We start from the raw sequence: 19,986 nt of genomic DNA, 5'->3' as shown, positions 1-19,986 counted from the left end.
ACTGCAAGTGTTTTTATATGCTGATATGTTTACCCTCTCAGATATTTACATTTTGGGCAAGTAAATTAATGGCCTGGAAAAGACCACTCAAAACACACACAGCAGGTGCTTCTTCAACTTAGTTTACACTGATCATTTTCTTTTTTGCTTCAAGAGTCAGCAACAGACAATATTTTACAATTAACCTGTCTTGTCACAATGGGTACTAAGTGAATCTTATTTATGCAGGATTCCAGTGACTGCTGATGTATGTGGATTTGAGCTAAGAAAAAAAGGACAGACCTGAGTGTCTGTTTCAGATCCCATGCTAAAAAACTCATTGACTGGGCAGTCAAAGTCAGAGTCTTGTGGATCAGAGGAAAAGATGAGACAGCTGCTGTTTCAACTGCAGTCAATCCATTTAGATGTAGATATGAAGTTAGCACACAGATTTAATTAAACTAGTTATAGCATAGTTTACCAACAGAATGGGGCTTAGAGATACCCGTTTGAGATGATACTTTCTAATTTATTGCTAATTTGTAATTTACATAATGCCAAGAAACGTGTCTAGTTGTTTTGTCTTTGGTTTTATGGTTTGTTTCTCTTTTTTCCTAATGGTGAAGAGGTACTGCAATTTTGAATCCTCTGTACTCACTGGTTAAATATTATGATGCAGCATGACTCAATGTGTGGGTGTCCACACCCATGAGTGAACTTTACATGTTCATCCTGTTTCTACATCCCCTTTCACTAGAAATAAAAGGCCATCAACAAAGTCAAATGACAACTAAAGCAGCAGAGACAAACCAATTATATGAAGTGATGTTTTATAAGCAAAAATTTAAATATTAAATAAGGCATTTGTAATTACAGGTCCTTGAGAGATCATGCAATACAGAGATCCATTTCAAGAATGTATTTAGCCATGTACTTTCCTTACATGTGTGTTTCTCTTTAGTGCAGATGTGTCTGATTGCTTTACTGGAAAGAGATATGTTCTTTAATGGAGGTCTTAATGTTTATTATGATTTTATATTTCTCAAAATAGTTACTAATAGGGTTCCTGGTTCAAGGTATTCAAAGATGTCTGTAGTGAAGTTTATGACTGTTTTTAGCTGATCACTTCAATTATGACTACTCTATTCTTTCCTATAGTGGGACAGTAAAAATCTGTATGTTCATTAGGAGAAACACTCTTCATTACCAAATCTTCCCTGATGACCTAAAGGTCTTTACTGAGGTAGTAGAGGTTTAGAGAGCAGTAGAGAGTTGGTGGCCTAGGAGCTGGTAGCCTACTTTTCCTAGAAAAATCCCAAACTTTTCCCTACTAATTTTGTGTGAAAAGAATTTATGCATGTAATGGAAGTGATGGTAGAGCAATGTCATGTGGTCTTGGAAATATTACTTCAGATGTTTCATCAAAATTTCAGCTTATGTTTCATCAGCATTCTTAAGTTTTTCTTAATTCCTCAGCTGTCAGAGATTATACTCAAATATACAACTAAGTGAAAAGCTGTTATGTGAAAAGCTTGTGTTCAAGGTCTTTCTACAACAGTTTGACCCTTCCGCTTCCAGATGTATCAACTACAAAAGAATGGAGTGATTCTTCAGGAGGGTGTCATAACAAGTTAAAGCAACATTTTTGTGGTTGAGAATCACAGCCAGTTCTGAGAGGATAATTTCCGTAGTGTGTCTGTTCATGATTTTTAATGCCCTGTTGAGGCTGAAAATGTAAGATACAAATTGGACTACCAAAGGAGAAGTAGATTAATAACATGTTTTGATAGTTTTTACTCAATGTAGGAAAGGCTTGATGAATCACAGACAAAAATAATAAAAATCACTTCATGTTTGCAGAAGACAGTGTTCAAGATCGCTTTAATCACGTGGAAAGAGAAAGAATATAATGATCTCTACACTTTTTTTTCTTTCTTATTTATCTTGTGTGTAGATGTCCAAAAGTTTGCAGCAACAAATGTTATTTTAAAGTTCTGGGTTGGAGAAATAACTGGATTATTAATTTGGCAATAGGGAAAGGCAGGTTAGCTAGCTGATGATTATAGATGATTGCATTTCAAAGTAACATAAGGAAAATAAGTAAAAAAGAAATTTCTCTCTCTTTGTTTTTCCATCACCTTGACAGTAAGCCACATATGAAGAGAAGCTTGTTCCTGTACTCTCCACCAGACATAAACAAGCAATTAATGCATAGTTACAAGGTAGGAAGGATGACAGGAAGGAAGAAGGAAGGAAAGAATTGCAAGTGGACCTCTGGTACTCTGCCAGAACCAGACAGATATTGACAAATTTGGAAAGAGTTGTAGAGTAGCACTAAAGTGGTTAAGGGCCTGGAAAACATGATATATGAGGAAAGAGTGAGAGATGTGACCTTGTACTAGGCTGAAAAGCAGAAGGATGTAGGGGATCCTGCTGGTTTAAACTTTGCAATGTGAGTTATTGAAAGCCATAACCAAGAGGCTAAAGTAATAAGTTGTGAAAAAGGAAAGTCCATCTAGAAAATCTATCCATTTATCCATGAATGATAATAAATAATAGTGAGATAATGAACATTGAAATAGTGTTCATGATGAGAGTGGCAAATGCCACTCAAGTTTGTAAAAGAGACTCTGAAAACTCTTATCTGAAGATTTTCAAAACTGTCCTGGATAAAATCAAAAGGAACCTGATCTAATATTGAGCCCCTGAGGAAGAGGTTAAATCAGACAATCTGCACAGTGATATTTTCAAACAAAATTGTACTGTGATTCTACTATTTTCTATATCCTCAAACCTGTTGGAACTTGTAAAATTTTTCAGCTAAATGATTTTTTTATAGTTTTACTGGTTTTGGCTGGCGTGAGGTTAATTTTCTTGACAGAAACTCATAGGGTGGTGTTTGGCATTTGTGACCAAAACAGTGATGATAAGACAGCAATATTTTTGTTGTTGTTGAATAGAGTTTACACAGTATCAAGAACTCTTCTGGCAATTATTAGGCTGAGGAGTACACAAAAGTTTGGGAGCAGGCACAGTGGGGACAGCTGACCCTAACTGCCCCATGGGACATTCTAGACCATATGGCATCTTGCACAGCAATAAAACCTGGGGACAAGAAGTGGGAAGGGGGGACATTTGGAGTTAGGATGTCTGTCTTCCCATGCAATCACTACCCATGATGAAGGCCTTTTTCCCTGAGATTGCTGAAGACCTGCCTGATGATGGGAAGTTGTGAATAATTTCCTTGTTTTGCTTTGCTTGCATGCACAACATTTGCTTTCCCCATGAAACTGTCTTTATCTCAACCCACAAGTTTTCTCACTTTTCCCCTTATGATTCTCTCCCCCTTCCCATTGCAGGCGGGAGAACTGAGCAAGTGGCTGTGTGGGGCTCAGCTGCCTACTGGGTTAGCCCACAATAGTGATACATTTTTACGTTTCATGAAAAAGTTACAAAACATGTACCATCCTTTAGTTTTTGTGTAAAGGAGATCCATGCCTAACACTGACTTTTTATAGAGCTGTCATTCTGAGCTAGAACTACTCATAATTGCCACTCTTTCCCACATGATAGCTTTCATAATAACAAAATCATCTTCATGCAAGAGTAAAGCACTTACTAACCACTACGTTTAATTAGAATAAAATTTAACGTATAAATGTATTTCAGTTCCAGAAGTACTGTCCTTTTAGGAAAGACTATTTCAATTATGGAATATATAGTCAGCAGGAGTCCACAATATTTTAACAACTATTTTGTCTATTTTTATTCTAATAAACAGGTTGAGCAACTTTGATTCAAAACAGTTTAATTATTTCAAAGCACTTCTGAAAACAGAACAAGTGTAGTTTAAGTCCTTTGCAGGTTGAATTGGCACTGCTGAAAGCTATTGTAATTAGTAAATTTTCAAAAGCATTGTTAAATTTATTTTCCTCTGCTTGAATATACTGCAGTGTATTAGCAAGCCTATTATTCATGCACTCCCGTGGGCCATTTAACATTTGCTTTAGTTAATGAGAATCTTCATCTTAATTAACAATACTAAGAGACCCTTTTCCTTCCCTCCCCCACAAAACGAATAAGGCATTAGAAATATATCCCAGAATAATATCATTTTGGAGTTATTAAAAGTAAAGCCTTTCCATTGCTCTTTTTTATTATCATCAAAGTTCCTTGAAAGACACTTAGTTAAATTTTGTATATCATGCATATCTTAATTAAAAACATGAGCAAATATTAAAAGACACTGAATGATTCAAAGTCCATGTGAAGGTCTTGTATGAATGATAATGAACTTTTGAGATTTGTAGAAATTCAGAATGTTATTGCACAATATTAAGGTCAAAGTTGTAGAAGAAATAGTTTCAGAACACCTCTGTGTTACTATTAGGGAGTGTGCCTGTAGTATACATGATCATAACCCTTTATTTCAGTTCAATTGAACCATGTCCTCTGAACAAGATTTTAGTGAAGTGAAAACAAGAGTTCAACTTTCCAGCCAGAAGAACATGGTAACCTTTTGCCCCAAATCAGATCAACCAGAAATGTATTAAATGTATAGAGTCACTTTTATTTAGAGAGAACTAAATTGCTTTGGCTGTACTGTGGTCAGAAGAGACAAGTCTTGCAAAATGCATCAGGTCCTCTGCTTTATCTGATGATAAAACAAGGAAAAGCTTTCTCTGGTAATTTTTTTTCTAGTTTTTGCCTACTGAATGAATAATGTCAGCTTTTGTCCTTCAGACTATGAGCATGATGTTGTAAGAACAAAGAGTGAAAGTGTTGAACTTAAGATACTGATATTTAAGTCAGAATATCAGCTTTGAATTATTTTGCAAAGTCATGAATAAATGATGACATTTCCCACCATAGTACTCCTCTCTTCATAAAATTATAAAATCATTAAATTTGGAAAAGACCACAAAGACCTTTGAGTCCAACTTTTGACCAAACACCATCTTGTCAAAAACACCACAGCATCCAGTGCAATACCCAGTCATGTCTTGAGCACCGGCAGGGGTAACGACTCCACCACTTCCCTGGGCAATCTGTTCCAATGCTTAATCAACATTTCAGTAAGAAATTCTTCCCAATGTTCAACCTGAACCTCCCTGCTGCTTGAGGTCATTTTCCTTGTCCTCTTGGACAATATCCACATTTCTTTTCTGGCTATTTTTGTTTTAACCCTACAGGGAGAGAAAGTAAAAGGTAAGGTCTGCATAGTGGTTTACACTGACATTATTTTTTGTTATGTGTGCTCCAATACAGGTGTTCTTATACAGACTTCAAAATTTTTTGAGTTTAAGGAGAAACTGTTTTCTTACATTTTGCTCTATTTTCAGATTAACTGTATTGGTTAGCACACTGGTGCAAGAAAAATTCAAACCTTTTGTATCTGCTTGGGCTGGCATTCTGGTCTATTTGCCTGAAGAAGGGTCATGAGAACATTCTAAGGTGGTTGAGAAATTCTGTGACCCCAAACAAGAAACTATGACAATGCAGTCTAAATTCATGTACTGTATTCTCTTGTACAGTGAATTTTTCCTTCCGTGCAATAATCATCCAAATCCCAATGAAGTCATGAGTCTTAAATACTGGAAATATGGTACAGTTGGTGAATATTTTTATGCTTGTATGATACTATTTTGTAAATGTTTAATACTGTGGGTCATTTTCTGCCATCCAGTACTTCTATTTAGCATTATTTTTAATAATTTGATTATCTGTTGGGGTTGGAGAGGATAGTTTGTTTTCATGTCTCCTTGTTGTTTTTCCAAAGTAGCTAGACTGAAATAGAGTGATAGTGTGTGGGATGAATCTCATGCTAAAGGAATTGGATGACAACAAACATTTGAAGAGATGAAAGGGAGGCATAAGTTTTCTAAAACTTCTGTTACTTTCACCCAGATGTCATTGGCACACATTTAGTCCTGAGATGTGCTTTGGGTTACACACATGGTGAGCCTATACCAGGGACTGTATAGCAGTGACTTATCAAGAGATGATTCATGAAGGGAAAGAAGCGTAAGATAAAGTAAAAGTGAGATCAGTTTTTGCAGTTTGGTGGTGTCAGACTTAACAGATCTGCTGTAAAAAATATGTTTGAGTTGTGACCTTTTGTCCTGTCAAAAAATTACAAATAAGTACATTTTGCATGACAGTTGTCATATTGCAGCACTATAGAAGAAATGTTGCTACTGTATTTGTTCAGGATTTGGTGTGGGAGGAAAATTCAGTTTCTAACTTAGGGAATTCTGTATGTAGCAGAAAACCTGCATTAGCTTTATTGTACAACTTAAAAGACAAGTAAGGATAAGGGTAAGTTTTTATATATGTTTTTCATGAGATACGTTTCAAAAAAAGAAAAAAAAGAGCTATGCGGGAGGGGGGGAAATAAAAATCTGTTAAATGGTTCCTCCATGTAAATTACAAACATAAATGCTGCTAAACTGTAAAATGAATCAAACTGTTAAATCTGGCTGCATTTTTTAAGATTAAGGCATTTACAAGCAGTGACGTGAGAACTTTAAATTATATCACAAATTTTTCTGTGTACGTTTTAATAACACAGTATCAAACTACTGTGATCAGAGACAAGATCAGAGAATGATGTCCAAGGTATCTATCACTTACTTCATACGATAAGACTAACAAGGTTTTTCTTTTTTTATTTTATTTTATTTATATGTGTGATGTAATAAGATATTATGGAAAAAAGGTAGTGGAAATTTAAGCCTATGTCCTGTATGACCACAAAAAAGTCACATAGAAATATAGAAATCACTACAAATTGTTCAAGTGTGAAAGCTTTTTCCCAGAATTATTTTGAAGAGATAAAAGACAAGTAATTCATTGCAATGCAGGCTAAAAAGAAAGATTGATGGTGATGATAATAACTATAACACAATAGATACTATTTCGTTGTAGGATCAATATCAGACTGCAATATTTTCTCATTGCTTTGGAGTTAATTTGAGTGGAATTAAATTTTTGGTGATAAAGTGTAAGAGATACTGGGTAAATTGGTAAACCTATGCACATTTACAGTGATAACTTTTAGAATGAAGATCCATGGAAATTCACTTCTTTACTTTTGCAGAGAAATTATTTCCAAAACATTTTCTTGCCTTGTTGTGGTGGCCTTTAGATAGTCTGGCAAACTCCATAACAGACTGCTTAGCTTGAATTTTAATTTTTATTTTGTTAAGTCTTAACTGCATTACATTTCATCTTCCTTAAGGCACATGTACAAAAAAAAGTAGAAAGAAAGAGAAAAAGAATGTTTCATCATAGCCTTTTTACACATTCCCTGTCTTCCAAATGATGTCTGCCTGTATCAAAACATTAAGGATCATCAGTTGTAACACTGAATTTTTTGGGGAGATTTTAGCTTATTTTCTGTTTTGTGCAGGGTTTTAAGTGATGTTTCTAGGGTTTTTTTCCTACTGGTTTGTTGTTGTTTGGGATTTTTTTCCTCATGATAGTGTTCTTGGACAGCGTTGATTGTTCTTTACTTTCTCCTATCAAAAAGGTAGGCCTATCCTCCAAGTCGTATTCCTGGATGCCAGATGATTGTGTTAGTGCTGTGTCTGACTTCCTGAAAATTTTAATAGTCAAAATATCTCAGTAATGAAGTTATACAGACCCAGTCTTCACGTTATTTTGGTTGGTTGTTGTTTTTTTTTCTGATCTGCTTGGAATCTGCATGGAAGAGTTTATATCAATCTCCACCTGCACCAAGTAAACATGTTTTTAAGGAAATTACAGGGTTATTTGGTTAACTGTTCCTTTGTCTGGACTTGTAATAAGAGATTCACCTTGAAATCTAGCTCGTGTTTTTTTAGTACAAAGTATACTATTGGGCCTCAGGATTATTGTGGATTTCTGTCAAACAGCAATGTAGCAGAGAATGTCATAACTGTAATGCAAAGCAGAAAAACTGATGATAGCTGTGCATACTGAAAAAGACCCTCATAGAAACATAAAAAAGATAAATTCACAGTTCATGGTGTTGACAGCTCATTTTTTTTTAATTCTGTTTAAAAAACCCATAATAAATATCTAGTTGTTTTTGCTTGTGTGACAAGAAATTGTCACAATAATGTATGAATTTTTATGGTGCTGCACTTGGAGCTTTTTGGTACTTCAATAATTTTGTTTCTTTCAAAATTATTCCATAAACACATGAATGAAAATATTTACAAGGCCAAAGCTTGTTTCAGGTTTTACAATGTAATACTCTTCCATGGAGGGAAAGAAACCAAAAACAACAACAACAACAAAAGAATAAAAAAAAAAAAAAAAAAGACCACCACCACCACCAATAAAGTGAGTATATACAAATTAAAAGGCTAGGAGTGTGCAGGTTATGAACAAAAATTCTCTTACATTCATATAGCTCTTTACACAGTCAAAGCTGCATGTCCAACCTTTACAGGTCAGGAAATGACCCATTTGTTTAAAAGGGTCAAAACTCATCCAAAAGAAAAAGAAAGACATTAATTGCATTTGAGATTACTTGATTTCAACTTTAATTATTTTTATGACTTAATTATTTAATTTAATTGTTTAATTAATTACATTTAATTATTTTTTTTACTTTTTCTGATAGTAGAACTACGTAGCACACTGTACTTTTGTTCTTGTAAAAAAATATTTATATACAGATATCAAACTGAATCTTCTCTTTAATGAAATAAACACATCAAGATTTAAGAGTATTCCTTACCAGGGATCTTATTCTCCACTGATTAGCTACAATACATGGAATTATTAAACTGTTCAGACTGTCTAAATGTTATTTCACCTGTGAGATTAGAAGCTATAAAATTCAACTTCTTTTCACTCTTCTACTACTCCTTGATGTTTTTTATAAAGGTGATGATATTTTTTCTGCATTTTCTGTTACTGAGGCCTTATGTAGAGCTCTTCAACCATTCAGACCTCATATACTTCAAAGGACAATTGTCTTTTGGGACAGTTCCCTTGCCTTTCTTCCCATAAATAAACCAGACTTCGCTAAGTGCAAAAGAAGTCTTGCTTCTTCTAGGAGTCTTGCTTAAGGGGAGGTCTTTGACATTTAGATGTGTTGAAAAGAAACACCAAGCAAGCATGTAGGCGGAGAAAGCAGCTTTAAATACTTTGGGATTATACAATATTTCTGCCTTGCATAACTCTGAAAATGTATCCAAACTATATAGCATTCCAAAAAAACTGTGATTAATTAATCAATTTATTTATCAGTAATCTAAATTTCAGAATTTTTTTTTAAACATAAACATTAATGAGAAAAATAGTTTCCTATATCTTCAGAAGTAATAGTCTCTCATTTGTCTTTCACTGAATGGTTTGGATTGTGACATTAAATTTCAAGTTTCTGAACATGGAAACCAGTGTTGATATACACATGCAGACGCCTATGCATTTTTGCATTCTCTATGTAATTTCCAAAATTGTAAATTGAATACTTTCTATTTTAAAAAAATTCACCATTCTCTAGACCTAAGTATTTTTGTCATAATTTATACTGCACAAGTAATTTTGTGATCTGCTTTCTACTATAATATCCTAATATATTGTCTATTTTTGTAATAATCAGCAGCCTGGGAAAGTGATTTGAGTTGCTATATTCTCCAGAAGGGAAATCTCCACATCAATGACAATTTCACCTATTCTTACGATCCAACTGCCACCCTTTAATCATGCTTTGAAATTCATACAGTTATCTGCATGATAAAAAATAAGCACCAATCTTTTCCACACGTCATGGGGCAAAGATGAAACTACCTCAAACTCTGAGTTACTAATTGAACTTCCTATGTATATTCCAGTCTATGGCACTTAAACTGACTCTTGACATTACTTATAATTCTCTATTCTTCAGGAACTTCAAATCTAGTTTTTTTTTCTAGATATTTTATAGAATTTTGATCTGTATTTTATTATTAGATTTTTTTCGGCTTTTTGTTTTTTAATGCGATCTCTAATATTGTTCAATATTTAACACAAATGTTTATTTACACATTATATATTATTTTTCTAGTTAATGTTATTTCCCATAGTGAATATTTTTATAAGTCACCTGCTTCAAATTAGGATATAGCAATTTTTTTTTTAATCTTGTATGTGATTAAAGTAATTTGGAATTAGGAACATATAAGAGATTTCAAGAACGAGACAATTGCCAGTCATTAAAACGTAAATAAAAACAATCTACTGCCTTCATGAGTAAACAATGCTTCAATTTATTTCCAGTTGTTTTATTTATTTGTGGAAGAAGTAGCATTAAAGATTAATAATTCTAGATTGTAAGGGCAGGATAGTATCTCTGTCTTAGAAATATTTACAAAAAATGTGACACATTTTTCCAAATTTAATTAATCAAGCTTCTTTAAAATTAAATTAGGTAGAAAAGATTTTGATGCATAAAACTTTTCTTAGAAATATAACAAATGGGCTTTTCTGTATTAAAGTTCTAAACTATGGCTCAATAATGATTATACTCTTGTTTTTTCCTACAGCAGCATCGATTTACAATAATTTCGCGACTATAAGCTGCACCATTTTGACTAAAATTTTGGTCCGAACCCAAAGTGCGGCTTATAATCAGGTGTGGCTTATATGCGGACAAAGAACAAAAGGTTGCTGTTTTAGTTTGGAGGACAGGTGTCTGCTGAGAAAGGCAGGAACTTCTCTTTGAAATGGAGAATGTAAACCCCCTCTCTCCAAATTATTATAATTTTGAAATCAAGGGGTTTCAGGCAAAAATATGGGAATTAGGAATAACAGTTCTTTTCTAGAGAAATTAAAATAGAAATACAGTACTACAAAGAAACAAACTCCAAGCCCTGACAAAGTCAGAGTACAACCTGACACCCTGTCAGTCAGGGTGTTGGTAGCAGTCCCATTAAATGGTGGCTGCATCCTCCTGCAGTGACAGATGTGATTCAGTTGGAGCAGTGCTCCTGTAGAAGGTGCAGTTTCCCTCCGGAGGTCCAGTGGTGATGTGGAGAAATCCGGTTTTCCTCTGGAGCCCAGTGGAGAAAGGGGCTCCCTTAGTGTCCCAAAGCCTCTGTTTTTATTTTGCCAAGAAATATTGGGCTCTTCCCACTGGCTGGAGCAACTTCCAATGGGATGCAGTAATTTTATCAGTCACACAGTGGGACTCAATGGTCATTAGCAGAAAATAACTCTCTGGAGGAAGGATGAATTGTGAAAAGATAAAGAACAATGCCCTGCCTGGTTTCAATGAATGACCCATTAGCAGAATATCTTCTGTGGAGATAAGGATCACTGCCCACACTCTCAACAGATGGTGATAGAACAGATACCTTTTATCACACTCTCTATTGTAATGTGCAGCTTATAATCAGGTGCGGCTTATGTATGGACAAAGAACGAAAAGTTGCTGACACCTGGAAGTGCGGCTTATAATCAGGTACGCCTTATAACCATGAAATTAATGTATATTTGCAGATTGTTAACATATAGTGATGAATGAGTACATCCCAAGATGGAATAACTTTCAAAGAGTTCTTTATAGGTTGCAAAAAACTTTGAAACTGACTAGGAAAGATATGGCAGAAATTCTTTCAAGGATTTGGAAGAAATCCCTTTACCTGTATCCAGTCCTCATGCCTTTTTTTCAAAATTATTATAATCTCAAATATAGCAAATTTTTGAAAACTTAGATCATTAAAACTTTGGTGTTTTGTTTTGTTTTGTTTATTTGGGTTTTTTTTTGGGGGGGGGGGGGGTTTTGGTTGCTTGCTTGCTTGCTTTCCTTTTTTTGGTTTAGTTTGTTGGTTTGTTTTTTTTTTCCCTTGGGCCTAAACTTCAGAAGAATTGAAGTCTATGGGAGAAGACTCTGGTAAATATAAGAAACATATAAATAATATAATATTTAAATCTAAAATTGACATATTTAATTTTACAATTTTGCAAATCAAAACTGACAGCTTAGGCAAGCCTAACTCAGATGAAAATCCATTTCTTTAAATGTATATTTCAACTAAATTTGAATACAAAAGCTTTGATAGACTAATGTGAGAAATAAAGTTCTGATACTATGGGTCTGGCCCTGAAATTGTTGAGAAAAGATCACAAATTGTGTTAACCACTAATGAGAGAAGAATTTGTTTGATGTTTCTTGTAGACACTTGTTATTTTGCATTATCAACACTATATATGTATAACATAATTAAACCCTTCTACTGATACTACATATACAAATCTTGTCAAATTTGAAATGTGATGAGAAATGTGTTGCTTTGATACAAAGTAAAAGATAAGATTTAAGATCTGAGCTCATTTCATAAAAGCTTATTATTTGTCCTTATAAATTACAAGCTTTAAGAAGCATTTCTCAAAGGAGGTGTTACTTTCCTTGGAGAGATTTTACATCTGATCTCAGTTTTGCTAAAGAGATTCTAAATTTAATAATAATGTTAAACTAAACGAAATATGGATTCTCTTAAATAATTTAAACTTGCTGCAATTATACAAATTTAATAAGTTTAGTGCATAATACCACTGGATAACGTAAGATAATAGAATTATATATTAAATGTCTTTTTAGTTAGGAAAATTGGCAAGGACTCTTTGCTACTCATATGGTACAACTTTTCATTTAGCCTCTACTAAAATTCTATTCTTTTAAGAGTCTATGCATTAATAAAGATACATTTTATCTCTAAAGTTAATTAATAATTTTTGTTTACATATCTATGTACAATTTGAAATATGGACTTATCTTTTAAGTATATTTTTAAATTAACTAGCCTACTGAACTTTGAAAAATATAATTTTTCTCAGTTCAATTTTGCTTATTCCTTTATTTTCAGTATGGTTTAATGAACAAAATGTTTTATATAACACAATTCCCTTTGATTTTCATTATAGAAAGACAAATCAGACCAAAATAGTTAGAATTCCTTCTGTTACATAAGAATATAAAGAGTGGGTACCTGATATACCCCAACGGGCATTGGATGGGTTCAAAGAGCATAATAAACAATTCTTATTTTCTACAGTCATTACTGGAGTTTTTTTCTTAGACATACCATAATCACATTTTATTAATATATATTGAATCTTCTATGTCTACCTCACATTGATAGCAACCAAAGCAAACTGCTCTTCTGAGAAATTTAGAAGAAATTATCACATTAAGGAGAAAATTATGTTGTTATGATAGTAAATTCAAATAATCTAGGTATTCCTCTGTGTTCTCTCCTGGCTGTTGCCTCCTAGTTGATTCCAGAGTCTCCTAACTTTAGGGTTCTTGGTCCCATATTAGCTAGATTCTCAAAGAAGTTACAGTAGTTTCACGAATACAAGCCGCATGGATTATAAGCCGCACTTCCGGTGCCTCGACAATGTTGCTGTCTTTGTCAATAGATAAGCCGCACCCCGAATATTAGCCGCACTTTCGTTCGTCGCGAGAATCCGTGCGCAGCTTTCACAAATTGGCCAATTAGTAACAGGATCGCGGCATAGCGGGCTTTACTGGTTCGGGGCGGGGCCAGGAAGGCTCGGCCCGCTCATGGTTGCCGACGGGGCCGGGTGGCCCAGCTCAGTGCCACGACTCGACGGGGCTGGCCGAGTGGTGCTGCCGCCGCTGCCGGGTTCGCTGGCCCCCCTCTCCCGTCAGCACCGCCCCGCTGCCGCGTTCGCTCACCCGGCCGGCGGGCTGCCGCCACTGCCGCCAGGCTCGCCGGCCGCGCCGCGCCGCGTTCGTTAGCCCTGCCGGCGGGCTGCCGCCGCCGCCGCAGGGCTCGCCAGCCGCGCCGCGCCGCGTTCGCTAGCCCTGCCGGCGGGCTGCCGCCGCCGCGTTTCCTCGCCCTGGCCGGCACTGCAGGCCCCCGCACCGCCGGGCTCCCCCACGCTGCTGGCCCCGATTCTGCTGGGCTTCCCCCGCTGCCAGGCAGCCCCACCCGCCGGCCTTCCTGCTTCTGCCATGCTCCCCTGCACTGCTAGCCCCAGTTCTCCCAGGCTCTGCCGCCCCCCCTGCCCCGCCCTGCTGGCTCAGGCTCTGCCGCCCGCCCCCCACACTGCTGGCCCCTCCTCTGCCAGGCTTTCCCACCTCTGCCGGGGCCATCCGGGCTCCAGCTTGGCTTGGGGCTGCCGCGGGCTCTCACTTCCGTGTTGGTTGCTTTTAGAATTTTGTTAATGTATTAGCCGCCCCGGAATATTGGCCGCACTTCCGGGTTTCCACCAAAATTTTGGTCAAATTGGTGCGGCTTGTATTCGTGAAATTACTGTACTTTGATATCCTGGTTGTCTCATTTCATATACATGCAAGATTACAAAGGAATCAATATATAGCAGAATTATTAATTTAACCCCAATGGACTGAGGACTCATTGAGGACTATAACCTGGTGAAAAATTAATCTATTCTGCAAAATATTTGTTTATATAATATTATTTAATATCTGGTACAAATAATTTACACTGTTTTTCTCACTGCTGTAGCTGGGCCAAAAAGAGGGGAAAGTTTGAGCCTTTCAGAAGTGTTTCCTTTATTAATATTGCAGCCTATGGCAAACCCAAGGTTTCTGAAATTTGTATGTCACCACTTTTTAGCAGAAGGTTTACTATTAGTCAGATTGGTAGCTTAAAATCCAACGACAGCACGTTTTCTGGTGTAATTTTAAAGCCTCATTTTGTACAGACTCTTAATTCTGTACCAAAGTTTAAAAAGTGCGAAGATGTGTCTTTCAACAGGTATGTAATTATGGTAGTCTAGAAATTAAACGTAAAGGAATTATATTAAGAAGATATAGATTGTCTCAATGAAATTGTATCTCTTGCAATTAAATTAAACAGAAGAGACAAACTACACATAAAGCCACTTCCATGTCTGTTTTCTCATATGAAAACTTTGTTTCAATTCTATTTACCAAAAAGAAGGAAAAATTGAGGAAAAGCAGGAGAAGCAGAAGAAGAAGAAGCAGAAGAAGAAGAAGAAACAGAAGAAGCAGAAGCAGAAGCAGAAGCAGAAGCAGAAGAAGAAGAAGAAGAAGAAGAAGAAGAAGAAGAAGAAGAAGGAGGAAGGAAATAGCAATTACAGACTGTCTAAACAGTGAGTTCTTTTTCTAATCCAGTAATGAGCTTCTATATGGAGACATTTATTACCTTATGCAACACCATATGTTGTGTGTAAAGGAAGCTACTTTCTATCATCTCTCACACTGAAAGTGAAGAAAAGTTCTGTCGAATCAACAGATTCCAGAGCTGTGACAAACTCCCTGTCTATGTGGGAATGTGTTGGCTGCCCAAATGAGTAATTTGAGTAGAATTTTAAGAGCATTTTATAAAGTTTTAAGATAATAAAGTTAGAATAAGACACAGGGAAGGGTGTTTCTCCTTTTCCAAGCAGATATATATTTGACATCTTTGTCTGGAAGATGTATTACTCATCCATCATAGAATATTGTCACACTGATGATATATTAGTGTAATACATTATCAGAACATCATCATTCCTCTGATGTATTACTAACTAATACAGAACTAGATGGTGAGAGTCAGTTAAAAAGATTTAGCACCATTTATGGTATTAAAAAGAAAATTAAACACTTTATTTTAAGACTTGCACACTAAAGGGAAACTGTAAAAAGGGGATGGTTATTTTAAAATTTGATTTGTGGTAATGCACATCCTGAATTTTAGGGATATGAAGTCTAGGTGTAAAATCAAGCAAGTGTTTGTGGTCAGGCAGAAGAGCTACTTTCCTGAAGATATTACTTTGTGGCTTGTCAGTGGTAGTGCTCATAAATTGTATCATTAAAACTTAATATTTTATAAAACTGCAGAATATAACATAGAAGTAACTCTTTGCCATTCATTATAGAGTAAACTTCTAGTATGACAACAACATGAAAGCTTTCTGTGGTACACAAAATCAAGAAAAAAGTTGCGGGAGTTTTTTAACAAATCTGTTTTCTCATGCTCCAGATGCAAATAAAGTTTAGTCCTTGCACCAGCTATTTTTCAGATCTTTCAAAATTAGGTGAAATTTAATTCATCTCGGAGCACAACCTTAATGGAAACAAATATCTAGCAATCACTTCATTCCCTTGCCACAAAAGTCAAAAGATGTTCCTTTTGTTATTATTGTTGTTTCTCCTACAAAATAAATAAAAAAAAAAAAAAGAAAAAAAAAAAAAAAGAGAAAAAAAAAAAAGAGTAACTGAATATATGAAATAGAGGAAAGAACCCAAAACATCAAATTGAGTTAAGGCAAAATGCAAACTAGAACTTAAGCTGAAAAAATTATAGCTGGGCATAAACTGCATTATTGTGAACAAATATACACACCAAAACTGATAAGGCTGTTCTTAAGGCTATTCTTTACTTACTTTACAGTGAAAGTTTTGAGAGCTTTTTCCTTTCTATTTAATCAAAGAATTTTATTAAAAAGTCCCATAAGAATCAAGTAAAAAAAGACAATAAAGTCCTTCCCAACAAGATTTCTAATTTATCTATTTAACTGTAGACTCATATGAAAAATTTTCCTGTTGAAAGCACAGAAAGAGAAAGAAAAGAAGAGAAATAAAAAAGGTGTCAGAACAACTGGAAAGTGTCTGAGCATTCCCATATTAAAGCATCATTTTGAATAGTACTCTGTCTGTATAAAAATGGTAAGGGGAGGGTAAATTGGAATATCTGATTTGTTTAGGTTGCTGGAAAGCTATGTGTAAAAGAAAAGTTGGAAGAGTGAAAAAGGGCAAAATAAACTTCAAATAATGATTTTTTCCACCTTTTTCATTTATAACTGTTTATGAAAAGAAACCATGGAGAGCAGAACTGTCAAGCATTAATGATTAGCTCCTTCAAAAAAACCCATGTCTGATGTCATGCATCTATTACCTTGTTCTACACTGGCACTTTGTATCCCTCTGTTGAATGTATAGAGCTCATACCCATAGCGTCTGTTGAGACCCATGTATAATAGATACCATATAATTTCGCCTAAAGATTCTCTGATCTAGTCCTTGATTTCAGTTCATTTAGTTTTGCTTGTCTTTCTGCTGTCCTTTAGATGGTGTATTCTGTCAGCATGGGATGCTTATCTATGCTATGCTTACAGCAGTGCAGCATATCTTTCACTGCTGCTTGAAGGAACTCTTGAAGCAGCAAGCATGAAGTGCTGGTTTGGGTAAACGGAAAAATACATATCATGAAATTACCATTTTATTATTACCTTGAGGGCCCAGATTAAAAAAAAAAAAAAAAAAAAAAAAGGTTTTTTAAAAAAAGGTTAAAGTGCAAAGAATACAGATGTACAGAATGTGGCTCTTTGCTGGGAGTTTGTACTCTACAGAAAAGAATATTTTTCCGCATACACTTCACCATACATGCATATTGCAATGTATGCAAAACAGTAAAGTCAATGTAAATATATGCATTTGAAGACAGAGCATATTTTGAAGCTGGTACTGCACTCTTTGTCAATGTCAGTTTTGTGACAACCTTTGATAGTGCATTGGGATTTCTTTAGTCACTTAGAGGTCAAGATAAACTGCTCCTTCCTTTCAAACTTACCTTTTGATTGATGGCACTTCGTGAAAACTGAGCATTAAAAAGACCATGTCTTATATTCCATTCCTAGGGGACAAGAGGTTTCATAAGAACTTGATCAACTAAGTACAGTAATTTCACGAATACAAGCCGCACCAATTTGACCAAAATTTTGGTGGAAACCCGGAAGTGCGGCTAATATTCCGGGGCAGCTAATCTATTAACAAAATTCTAAAAGCTGCCAACACGGAAGTGAGAGCCCGTGGCAGCCCCAAGCCAAGCTGGAGGACGGCCGGCCCCGGCAGAGGTGGGAAAGCCTGGCAGAGGCGGGGCCAGCAGTGTGGGGGCGGGCGGCTGAGCCTGAGCCAGCAGGGCGGGGCAGGGAGGGCAGCAGAGCCTGAGCCAGCAGGGCGGGGGAGCCCAGGAGAACTGGGGCTAGCAGTGCAGGGGAGCATGGCAGAAGCAGGAAGGCCGGCGGGTGGGGCTGCCTGGCAGCGGGGGAAGCCCAGCAGAATCGGGGCCAGCAGCGTGGGGGAGCCCGGCGGTGCGTGGGCATGCAGTGCCGGCCAGGGCGAGGAAACGCGGCGGCGGTGCAGATGGGAGGGGGCGGCTGGCGAGCCTGGCAGCGGCGGCAGTGCCTGGCCCGCCGGCAGGGCGACTACGTAAACAACGCAGCGGCGAGGCGGCCGGCATGCCTGCCAGCGGCGGCAGTGCCTGGCCCGCCGGCAGGGCGACTACGTAAACAACGCAGCGGCGATGCGGCCGGCATGCCTGCCAGCGGCGGCAGTGCCTGGCCCGCCGGCAGGGCGACTACGTAAACAACGTAGCGGCGACGTGGCCGGCATGCCTGCCAGCAGCGGCAGTGCCTGGCCCGCCGGCAGGGCGACTACGTAAACAACGCAGCGGCGACGCGGCCGGCATGCCTGCCAGCGGCGGCAGTGCCTGGCCCGCCGGCAGGGCGAGTACGTGAACGCAGCGGCGACGCGGCCGGCATGCCCGCCAGCGGCGGCAGTGCCTGGCCCGCCGGCAGGGCGAGTACGTAAACGCAGCGGCGGTGCGGTGCTGACGGGATAGGGGGGTCAGTGAGCCCGGCGGCGGCTGCAGCACCACCCAGCCGGCCCCGTCGGCAACCATGAGCGGGCCGAGCCTGCCTGGCCCCGCCCCGAGCCAGTAAAGCCCGCTATGCCGCGATCCTGTTACTAATTGGCCAGTTTGTGAAAGCTGCGCACGGATTCTCGCGACGAACGAAAGTGCGGCTAATATTCGGGGTGCGGCTTATCTATTGACAAAGACAGCAACATTGTCGAGGCACCGGGGGTGCGGCTTATAATCCGTGCGGCTTGTATTCGTGAAACTACTGTACAATAGTATTAAATTTAACCTGGAAATTATTGCAAAATGAAACAATGTCTGGTATATCAGTACCTGTCCTAATTTCTCATTGGTTGGCTAATAACCAGTCATGTTCTGGAAAAAAATCTGAAATAGTTTAATAAAAAAACTTGGAATATGAGAAGAAGATTCATTCTTACTTAATAGCATTCTCTATAAACTCTTTTAGCAAATAAATTTTATGCATAAATACCGTAAAAATAATTTGTATCTTCAAAGAGACGGTATTTTTCTTCGTTTGTTAATAGCTGACCCCCATATAAATAGCTAAGATGTGCTCACTGAAATGTGTTCACTGAAATGAGTTGGGAACATAACAAGAATATATGTATAATAAAATATTTTGGGTCATATTTAACATGAATTCTTAACATGAGCCTTAAGCAACTAGGCTGTGCTCTGGAAAACACTCTTTATGAGAGAAGTTCTGTTGAGTACAAAATTAAAAAAAAAAATCATGTAACAACTAAGACGTGTAATTAAGATTTTAGCCAGTATAGATGTGTTTGGTTTAAAGTATTCCGCATGTAGATATGCACAACAACCCAAACCCCAAACCACACTGAAGCCCTGCCTATACAACCAGCCCAAATGTGTCAACCTGAGATGCAGATGTAGCTTTGAATTGTTGGGAGTTCGTGACTAGTGAGTAATGACTGCAATTTCCAAAATTTCATGAGTGTGAAAAAATTTTAGGTCTGTAAAAAGGCAGATAGAAAACTATTAGCATTTGAAAACATAAATGAGCAAGTTTTATTAAATTGAAAAGATGCTCGGAACTACTTGGTGTTTTATAAAGCATTTATTTGTATTCTTACACACCTAAAATATTTGAAAAAACCCTCACCCTAAATTAGTCTAAGCATTTAAAAGGTAACCTTGAAAATGCATTTCTTTTTTCCCTTTGCCACTATGATCTCTTTCCATTTGGCAGGACTGTTCTTCATCTATTTGAAAATGAGAAAAAACTAGAGCATTAAAAAATAATTATTTTGTAGAATTGTAATTTAAATGCATCCATGAAAATTAAGAAAGAACTTAAATATTTCTGAGAGGAAAGAAAAGTGATGCTGGTAAACTAGAATTGTGA

This window comes from Catharus ustulatus, chromosome 1 (assembly GCF_009819885.2).
Source record: "Catharus ustulatus isolate bCatUst1 chromosome 1, bCatUst1.pri.v2, whole genome shotgun sequence".
Lineage (NCBI taxonomy): Eukaryota > Metazoa > Chordata > Aves > Passeriformes > Turdidae > Catharus > Catharus ustulatus.
This window is presented reverse-complemented; position numbering follows the sequence as displayed.